The sequence below is a fragment of the Elaeis guineensis genome, chromosome 12 (assembly GCF_000442705.2).
Source record: "Elaeis guineensis isolate ETL-2024a chromosome 12, EG11, whole genome shotgun sequence".
NCBI lineage: Eukaryota > Viridiplantae > Streptophyta > Magnoliopsida > Arecales > Arecaceae > Elaeis > Elaeis guineensis.
In genome coordinates this window covers 78,888,952-78,899,551 of record NC_026004.2, presented here as the reverse complement: position 1 = coordinate 78,899,551, position 10,600 = coordinate 78,888,952, and the positions used below count along the sequence as shown (strand labels likewise).

Here is a 10,600-nt window from a genome sequence, read left to right as displayed (position 1 = left end):
AATTTCTAGATTTTTTTCTAACGAGTTAAGCCTTTGATCATTGCTGAAACTTGATGGATTATTTGATGATTGAGGGAGTCTGGGGTTGGGTTGAGTGAAGGTAGGTCTATTTGAGTTTGACCCTTGTGACCAAAAAAAATTGGGATGGTTCCTCCATCTTGAATTGTAAGTTGATGCGTTGGGGTCATTTGTGGATTTTTGATAGGCTGCGTTCACCTGTGCTGCTTCATTCTTGACTGGACCCATCGTGTGGTCTGTGGCATTACACCCATTGCAAGTGGTTGTTGTAACTTGATTCACTTAAGTGTGTCCCTTGAGTTCTAGGGCCTCTATCCTACGGATTAAAGATGCAAATTTAGCCTCTTCAGCTAGAAAATGTTGAACTTGATATACACTCCCTCTTGAAGGTGTGAGTCTATCGGGTTCCTAGTTATCTCCCATTGTAGGTTCTTTTCTGCTAGGTCTTCTAGAAATTGCTAAGCTTCTATAGGTTCTTTGTTCATAAATTGACCCTGACACATTGATTCTAACATGGTTCTAGAGTTTGGGTCTAGTCCTTCATAAATGATTTGGCATTGTCTCCAAGTTTCTATTTCATGGTGTGGGCATTGACTCAAAAGATTCTTAAAACGATCAAAGCACTTCCAAAAAGACTCACCAGGTAATTGATAAAATTGATTAATTTTATTTCTAAATTTGGTAGTCTTATGGTGTGAAAATTTTTTTTCAAGAACACTTTAACAAAACCCTCTCATGATGCTATGGATTGGTTAGGAAGACTATATAACCACTTTTTGGCACTATCTTTGAGGGCAAAGTTGATCAATCTAAGTTTTATAGCATCCTCAGTGAGCTGTTGAAGCCGCATTATGGTGCATACTTCCTCAAATTTTCTCATAAAAATATATGCATCCTCAGTTCCAGTGAATTTGAGAAGCATGTTTATGATCTGAGGTTTAATTTCAAAATTGGCATCAGTTTGTGACGGCCAGATACATGAGGGTTGGGCTGACCCAACTGGATAGCAAAGATCTTTCAGTACCCGAGGTTCATGTTCGGGTTCACCCATGGTGGGCTTAAGGTCTACTAGACTAGATGCAAGGTTTGGATCTATTCTCACTAATCGATCAGATATCCTTGTCTAAAAAATTTAAAATTTTTTAATTATTTTATAATTTTTTTTTAAAAAAGAAGAGGAAAGAGAGATAGATGAGAAGAGAATTCTAAAGATGAGAGTTTAAGGAGTCCTAAATCGAGAGACAATAGAGAAGAGTATTTTAATTAGGGTTAATAGTTGTAGGTTAGTAATCAAGTTATGCAGTCAATCCTAGCTAACGATAATCCTAGATCTAGACAGTTTCTAACTGCCAAGGTTGCCTTTGAGCACTCCAGATAAAAGACTAGCTACTTAACTGGCCAGGTAAGTGTAAAGTTGATGGGGGTCCCCCCGTTGCTTTTCTTAGACACCAACTGAATTGGCCAGATAAGTGAACGAAACTAATTAAATAACCACCTTCTTTCAGGATATAGTTTCTGAACCACTTTCTTAGACACCAGTCAAATTGACTAACCCTAATTCGGTCCAACTCTTTGGATCCCTTATCTTATTGAGCTCGAGAGTCCTTAAAGGCCAACGTTTAATTAATTTTAAGTTAAGGTTTAGGTCAATGCAATATGTAGGATGGTTGTTTGTGGGTCAAGAAAGGGTGACAAAATTTTTACCTTATCTTGTTTAGTGTTTGTGCCCTTAAGATATTTTATAGAATTATGTAATACAAGAAAAAAAGATGGCCAGATTTGGTAGTTAGTCAAGAGCAAATTGATTTGTTTTACTTTTTAGGTTTTGTGATTAAGTATATAATTTTCTAAGTAGATTATGAGATGTCAATGTAAAGATTTTTTTTTTTGAAGAAAGTAAGTTTGACTAAGGAACTAAGCAAATTAGAAAGCAAATAAAAAAAAAACTAAGAATAAGATAATTTTTTTTTCATAAAAAAAATAATCATGCCTATATCTCCAGCAACGGTATCAAAATTTGATCGCTGTCGTAGACGGTCAAGAATAAAAATTCACTCAAACTATATACATAGGGTGAGTCGGGATCATTTTCACAGAGATCTAGGACGATTATCTCTTTTTTTTAAGAAAAAATAAAAAAAAATGATTGTAGAAGGATTAAAAGAAATAAAATAGTAAGAATTTAATTAAAAACATAATTAATGAAAGAAAACAAGTCAGAAAAATAATTCAGGAATTCTAAATCCACCACGCAAATTAGATTTATTTTTTTTTTCTTATGTTGCAATATTAATTCTTGTAATTAAGGTATTAGTATAGCTTATCTCTAAGGGACACAGACTGTATCAGTAGATTGCAGCTCGTCCTGTTAGAGTATAAACTATCTAAATTCAATTACAAGATCTAAGATTTAATCTAACATACCACGATCTATCTCTCTTAAGCACATACCGTATCCAAGGATCACGGCACGTCAGTACAGGGTATAGGCCGTGTAGGCTAGATCAATACCTCAGAAAAATAAAAAGATATGAAATAAAAATATAATTTTATTATATAAAAATTAAATATAAATAAAAAAAATAAAAATCTATTTAGAAGCTTCATCGTATTCCTGGCTTGAAGGAATTTAGCCACACATCATGCTCTCTAGCTCCATAATCTTCCAATATTTGATCCCTAAAGCTCCTTGATTTTTTCTCTATTTTTTTTATTTTTTTTTAATTTTTTCTTCTCTCTACTCTTATTTCTAGATCTTCTATTTATAGGTAAATTTTTTATATTTTTTTGATAGAAAAAAGAGTCCTAAAATCTTTAGAAAATGTATTAAACACTTAGAAATTTTTTTAGCCGTCGGATGGAGCTTGGACCATCCAGATTAGCCCAAAATCTGATGTTTTAATCCTTATCAAAGTTGGATGCATTTCTGACCATCCGATCATGCTCCAGATGGAATTTCAACCGTTGGATCACGCAAATCTCTCTTTAACAAAGTCAGAAACCACCACAGTCGTTGGATTGAGCTCCAGATTTGATCTGGACCATCGATCAGCGCAAAAAGCCTTTCTTCCACTGTGGACCGTGCCTGTGGATCGTGAACTATTCCTGTAGACTGCACCCTTGATTCTGTGGATCGAGTGACTGATCCACCGTGCATCAAAGATAATTTTCAATATTTTTTAGGATATTTTGGTTTGATTTTTGCTTCAATTTTTGCTTGAAAAACAAGAAAAAATATGCATTAGATTTTCAAAATTTTTTTATTATTTTGATACTTAAATTGCTCAATTAAATTAACATCTATTTTTTATAAATATACTTAATTTTATATTTTTTTAAAATTATTTATTTTTATAAGAAAATCTAATTTATTCATGAAATTAGATTTTTAAGAAGATGTTAGTATCATAAATTATCAAAAATATCTTCAATAAACATAAAAATATATCACTTATCATCTATGAAAAGGTTGAGGGCTAAGGAAGTAACCCTTATATTTGGCAATGGGGTAAGAGTTACTATTGTAGCCATGGGTATCTATCCTTTATGATTATCATTTAGATTTAGTTCTTAAAGATAGTCTCTATTATTTACATGGTGATGCATCTATAAACTTAATTAAGCAAGCAGTAAATATCATTGGATCTGAGAGATCCAGAGTTGAGATAAACTTTAAGTATACGTGGAGTCTTAGGCTAGATTGTATAGGAGAAGAAATGTTTAACAAACTGAAGAAATATGAGCTTTTGGGCTCATTGACTGTTGAGTCATATCTAGTTTTTGCATCATCTCTTTGAGAAAAAATGATCAAGCTACTCTTATGAGTTAAGAGAAAAAGGACCACTGAGATACTTATCCTAATACACATTTGATGTGTGTAGTTCATTTGATGTGCTAACAAAGGAAGTTGTCTCTACTTCGTTACCTTTACCGATGATCAGTCATGGTATGGATAAGTATATGAGATACAAATCTGAAAATTTTGAAAGATTTAAAGAATTTAGATATAAAGTAGAGAAGCAAATCAAAAAATTTTTAAAGGTACTTCGATCAGATTGAGGATGCAATATCAAAGAAAAAATTTTTCGGTTATCTCATAAAATAGCATAGTTTCATATTGAACCTCTCTTAGTGTTGGAGAACGATCCCGGCTCCTTCCATGGACCTTTGGTGCAGCAGAACCAGCAACGAATAGATCTGGAGACTTCTGGACACGATCCAAGGCCCTTGACGAAATCAGTCTGGTTGCTGTCTTCTTCGTCAGCCTTTCGTTCCAGATGAAGAACGCCTTTGAAACCACCTCTAAAAAATCTAAGATCTGGTACCCAACCAGATCAGACCTGGATCGAGGTCTTGAATTGGGGCATTCTAGATGGGGAAGAAGATAGATGGAGACAGACCTCGCAGATCTATCCTGCTGCAGCCTTTTTGTAGATCTGTTGATGGAGATCTCACCCGCGCCTCAAACGACCTCAGATCAACTCCAGATCTGAGAGGGACTTGTACCAACCTCTTCTCAAGAGATTTCAGGTCCTGGACCTGGTGTTTGGGTGCCTGCATGAGAGGGAGAGCAGATCTGGTAGGCAGCTGCAAGGGGGAAGGGGCTAGCGCCTCCCCTTCTTCTCTTTCCTTTTATGGACTGGCGGTAAGAAACCCTAGGGTTTCTAGCTCCTGGTGCATGGAAGATTGCTGGAGAGAGAGGGAGAAGAGAGAGAGAGATTTGGGAGAAAGAGTTATCTATTTTCTTGGCTTAATCCAACCTATACACAGTACATGTATATATAAACACTGGGTCAAGTGACCTAAACCTAAAATTTCCTTGACCAACTCTATGGGAGATTAGGTTAACCCAAGCCCATGTACACCCATGACTCGACCTAACCTCACCTACCCTAGGCCCAGACCTGGCCCATAAAGAGTTGGTCCCTTGAGGCCCACATAACCTAGACCTCAAGTACCTGAAAGGCCCACAGCCTTTCAACCTAGGGCCCAACTAGCCCTAGAGCCTCCATGAAGCCCTCAGGAATGATGGACCTTAGCCTTAGCCTTGGTCCCCTGGGCCTTGGGCACACTACCTGGATCATAACAATCTCCACCTTGGTGTCCTAAGGCCTCAACCAGCTCCACTCTGTCCTTGTGACTGTAGACCCATTTGCAGCCAATGGGCCTCTTCCCCTGTGGCAACTGCATCAATCGCCACGTCTGGTTCTTGTGGAGAGACTGCATCTCCTCGGACATCGCCTGGACCCACCGCTCTCTGTCCTGGCTCTCAATAGCCTCCTGATACATATATGGGTCTCTATTCACTGTCACCAGGGCATATGACAGCATCTCCTCGAAGCCATATCGGTCTGGTTGCCTGATGGTCCTCTTGGGCTTGTGTAGGGCAACACCGATATCAGTCCTCGGTCCAGCTCGCTCCTGCTGGACCTCTCCACCTCGATCATCTGTCTGAGTCCTCTCCACCTATTGGGACACCTTAGGTAGGTGCTCCACCTGAATGTCATGTCCTCCAGTAGTACCTGCAAGAGGCAAAATCAAAGAGGTTAGCTGTCCAGCAGCACCCTGCTGGACCTTCTCCTGCTCCTCCATTCCTGCTCGCCTCCGTAGGACTGACCCTCATCAAAAGTCACATCCCGACTAATGATGACCTTCTTTTTCAAGGGATCCCACAGCCTGTATCCCTTGACTCCTCACGGATAGCCTAGAAACACCGCCTTGCATGATTTGGCATCTAGCTTGCTCCGCTCACCAGCTCCAATGTGCACATAGGCCGTGCACCCAAATACCCGTAGATGGCCCAGCCCAACTGTCCTCCCAGACCACACCTTCTCTGGAAACCTGCCATCCAACCTGGTGTGAGGTGATCGATTGACCAAGTAACCCGCTGCGTCAACTGTGTCAACCCAGAACTCCTTTGGAATCCCTGCCTGTAGCCTCATGCACCGTGCCTTTTCCAAAAATATTCTGTTCATCCTCTCGGCCACCCCATTCTGCTGTGGAGTCCCCTTAACTGAGAAGTATCTTTTGATCCCACACTCCTCACAGTAATCCTGGAACTCTCTGTGGTGTACTCTCCGCCATTGTCTGACCTCAGACACTTCACACTCCTCCCCTGCTCCTTCTCCACCTCAGCTTTCCAGATCTTGAACTTGGTGAAGACCTCTGACTTCTCTCTCATGAAGTAAATCTAGAGTTTTTTTGAGAAATCATCAATCAGGGTCATGAAGTATCTGGCCCCATTCCTAGCTAAAACTGGGGTTGGTCCCCACACATCCGTTGTACTAACTCCAGAGGGGCTGCACTGCGGGCTGTGCTGATGTTGAACTGAACTCTCCTCTGCTTTCCCATCTGGCAAGGCTCACAGATCTCCCCTGTAGCACCATCCTCCAGATCAGAGATGAGTCCTCTCCTGCTCAACTCCCTCAGCCCCCTGTCACCCATGTGGCCTAGGCGGTAGTGCCACATCCTGTAAGCCCCCTCCTGGTCCTGTGCTGCAGCTGTTGCATCAGACTCTTCGGTCACCACAGATCCCTCTATGCGATAGAGGTTATTGTCCAACCTCCTGCCTCTCATCACTACCATGGCTCCATTGGAGATGTTCAGTACTCCGCTTCTAGCCCTACTGCTGAAGCTGTATCCACTGCACTCCAAATAGCCTAGTGATACCAGATTCTTTTTCAGTTCCGAGATGTGCTTTACATTTGTCAATGTCCTCACAATCCCATCAAACATCCTCACCCTGACTGTCCCTATCCCAGCCACCTTGCAAGGATGATTGTCACCTAGAGTCACTGATCCCTCATCTGTCTTGGTGTATGTAGCAAACCAAGACCTGTGTGGTGTGTAGTGATGTGAGCACGCAGAGTCTAGTGTCCACTCCTTTGTGTAATGTCTGTGACCATCTGATACCACAAGTAGATCATCCTCCACCTGCTGCCCAGCAACTGTACTCACTGATTCTGAGCCACTTCTTTCTCCCTTCTTGCTCTTTCATATTGGACATTCTTGCTTGAAGTGCCCGAACTCGTTGCACTTGAAGCATTTCACCTCTTTCTTTTCCTTCCTGGACTTGGACCGCCCCGTGGACTTGCTTCTGCCTCTGCCACTACCTGTCCTCTCTCCTACTGCCAAACCCTCCTGGGGAGCCTGATCTTTGGTCAACTTTTCTCTCTGCTCATTCGACCTTAGCATCGAGACCATGTCCTCATACTCCAGAGTCTCCTTACCGTAGAGTTGTGTAGTCACCAAAGAATCATATGATTCAGACAGCGAACATAGAAGCAATAGAGACTTGTCCTCCTCATCCAGCTTCACCCCGATATTCACCAACTCCATGCATAACTGGTCGAACCTCTGAATGTGGCCAATCACATCAGATCCCTCCTGCATCCGAAGACTGTACAATCTTTTCTTCAGCATCAGCTTGTTGCACATATTCTTCCCTATGTACATGATGTGCAACTTCGACCATAGGCCCTTTGGGGTCTTTTCTTCCAGCACCGAATACAACGCCGCATCCGCCAAACATCCTCTGATCACCAAGCATGCTTTCTTCTCCAACGATGCCCACTGTCTATCTGTCATTCCCTCAGGCTTCTCATCCAAAGCCTGATCCAGATCTGCTTGCACCAAAAGATCCTCCATCCGGATTTTCCACATGAAAAAATTCTCCTTGCCATTAAACTTCTCAAACTTGACCTTCATATTGCTGCCCATGACTAGATCCAAGCCAAACAAGCAATATAAAATCAAGAAGTGTAGAATATACCTTGATGGTACCTTGCTGAAAATTTTCAGCACTTGGGATCTTCAACTTCTCGTGCTTGGAACCGCTTCCTCACCACCGTAGCTCTGATACTAACTATTGAAGCATGATCCCGGCTCCTCCCACGGACCTTTGGTGCAGCAAAACCAGCAATGAATAGATCTGGAGACTTCTGGACACGATCCAAGGCCCTTGACGAAATCAGCCTGGTTGCTGTCTTCTTCGTCAGCCTTTCGTTCCAGATAAAGAATGCCTTTGAAACCACCTCTAAAAAATCCAAGATCTAGTACCCAACTAGATCAGACCTGGACCAAGGTCTTCCAATTTGTAGATCTTGAATCGGGGCATTCTAGTTGGGGAAAAAAATAGATGGAGATAGACCTCGCAGATCTATCATGCTGCAGCCTTTTTGTAGATCTGTTGATGGAGATCTCACCTGTGCCTCAAACGACCTCAGATCAACTCCAGATCTGAGAGAGACTTGTACCAACCTCTTTTCAAGAGATTCCAAGTTTTGGACCTAGTGTTTGAGTGCCTGCAAGAGAGGGAGAGCAGATCTGGTAGGCGGCTGCAAGGGGGAAGGGGCTAGCACCTCCCCTTCTTCTCTTTCCTTTTATGGACTGGCGGCAAGAAACCCTAGGGTTTCTTGCTCCTGGTGCATGGAAGATTGCTGGAGAGAGAGGGAGAAGAGAGTGAGAGATTTGGAAGAAAGAGTTGTCTATTTTCTTGGCTTAATCCAACCTATACACAGTACATGTATATATAAACACCGGGTCAAGTGATCCAAACCCAAAACTTCCTTGACCAACTCTATGGGAGATTAGGTTAACTCAAGCCCATGTACACCCATGACTCGACCTAACCTCACCTACCCTAGGCCTAGACCTGGCCCATAAAGAGTTGGTCCCTTGAGGCCCACATAACCTAGACCTCAAGTACCCGAAAGGCCCACAGCCTTTCAACCTAGGGCCCAACTAGCCCTAGAGCCTCCATGAAGCCCTCAGGAATGATGGATCTTGGCCTTAGCCTTGGTCTTCTGGGCCTTGGGCACACCACCTGGATCATAACACTTAGTATATCTTAGCTCAATGAGATAATTAAAAAGAGTCATAAGACTGTATGAGATATGGTTCAGTCCATGATAGACTTCATTAATTTATTTTATTTCTTTAAGGATGTACTTTATTTCTATAAAATTAGGTTCTCTCTAAATCTGTTCCTACTATACCGTATGAGATATAGTATGGTGAGAACTAAATCTTGATTATTTTTAGATTCAAGGATATCCAGTTTGTGTCAATGATATCGGGTGGATATATTAGAGGATAGATCTATAAAGCTCATCCTAAAAGAGTTTGGGATACTATTTTTCTTGAAAGAATTATAATGTGATTATGATCCAACATGCTATCTTCTTGAAAAATTATTTAACCATGATGAAGCAGTGGGAGGAAAGTTAAGCTTGAAGAGAGTGTCTTTAAAGAGCAGTGAGCCATAGGACCTAAAAAACTTATTCATGATGAGTCAGTATACATATATTCCTCTTCCAGCTCATACATATTGTAGGATCTCCCATCCTCTCGAAAGGTACTTAAGTATGCTTAACAGAGGATGTAGAAAAAAATCATTTCTTATGGGAGATAAGAAACATAGAGATGATCCAAAAAATTATAGTGAGATGATGTTAGACATTGACTCTAAGAAAGAGATGTGAAATAGCTTTTCTGACTGGATATCTTTTAAAGATTTCTATATGGAGTAGCTTATGAATTTCACTTCTCGTGATAGGAGATCACAAAGTCTGCAATAATCATAAAGTTGGAACATTCATTTTAATGATATGATCAAATTATTTGATCAGAAATGAGAAATTATGTTTTCAAAAAGGTCAGTGGGAGTGTCCAATACTGACATCGGTTAAAATATGGTTGTATATAGAATTCTCTATGAAAGATCTAAAGCAAGCATCCTATATTCTGAGAATATAAAGATATATAGAGATAGATATAATTGGATGCTTGTATTTTCACAGATAAAGTACAGAGAATAGATGCTGAAATGGTTCAGTATAGAAATCTCGAAGAGAGATCTGCTACCCTCTTGAGCATAAATATATGCCATGTAATGTACTTGAACTGATATAGTTAATACTGTGAATGTCATGAGTAGATATCAGTTGTATCCAGGCTGAGAGCGTTAGATTGTTGTGAAAATATCCTTAAGTACTTGAGAAAAACTAAAGATTTATTCTTAATTTTTAGAGAAAGATCAAAACTAGGAGTAAAAGGATACACCAATTTAGATTAATATCTGATGTTAAATGGTAGAATGTCTACTGCATGGGTGTGTTCCTATGTAATCATGTCGATATTTTGAAAGAATTTCAAGTAATCGATTTATAGAAGCTAAGTACACTATAGATGTGTAAGATGTATTCTGGTTCTAATATTAGTTGCAGAACTGGATGTCATGCCATCAGATGTCATGACTCTATACTGCAAAGACAATGGCACTATAGCTCTTGTTAAGGAGCCTAGGTCTCACCAGATATCCAAGCACATAGAGTAATAGAATATGTGACTACCTCAAGTAGAAATACATAGAGGTGCAGACAGCAAACTCTACATGAGATGTGGTTAACCCACTGGTAAGTCACTTAGCTAGTCAAAGATTAAAATCTATCTTGAGTAGATGGGGCTTGGTATATGGCAGATTGGCTTTAGTGTAAGTAGGAGATTGTTGGATTTATACCCTAAAAGTCAATCTTGGTTGATGCATATCATATTTTTTGGATATGATTTTGTATTTAATAGG

The 10,600-nt window shown here is 40.3% G+C and overlaps 1 non-coding gene across 1 annotated transcript; it reads left to right on the top strand.

Annotated features, from left to right (window-relative positions):
• Nucleotides 1–591: 591 nt before the first annotated feature.
• Nucleotides 592–698, top strand: LOC140853010 (small nucleolar RNA R71). Its single transcript, XR_012136088.1, has one exon. It is a non-coding gene; the product is annotated as a small nucleolar RNA R71 (small nucleolar RNA).
• The last annotated feature ends 9,902 nt before the right edge of the window (nucleotides 699–10,600 follow it).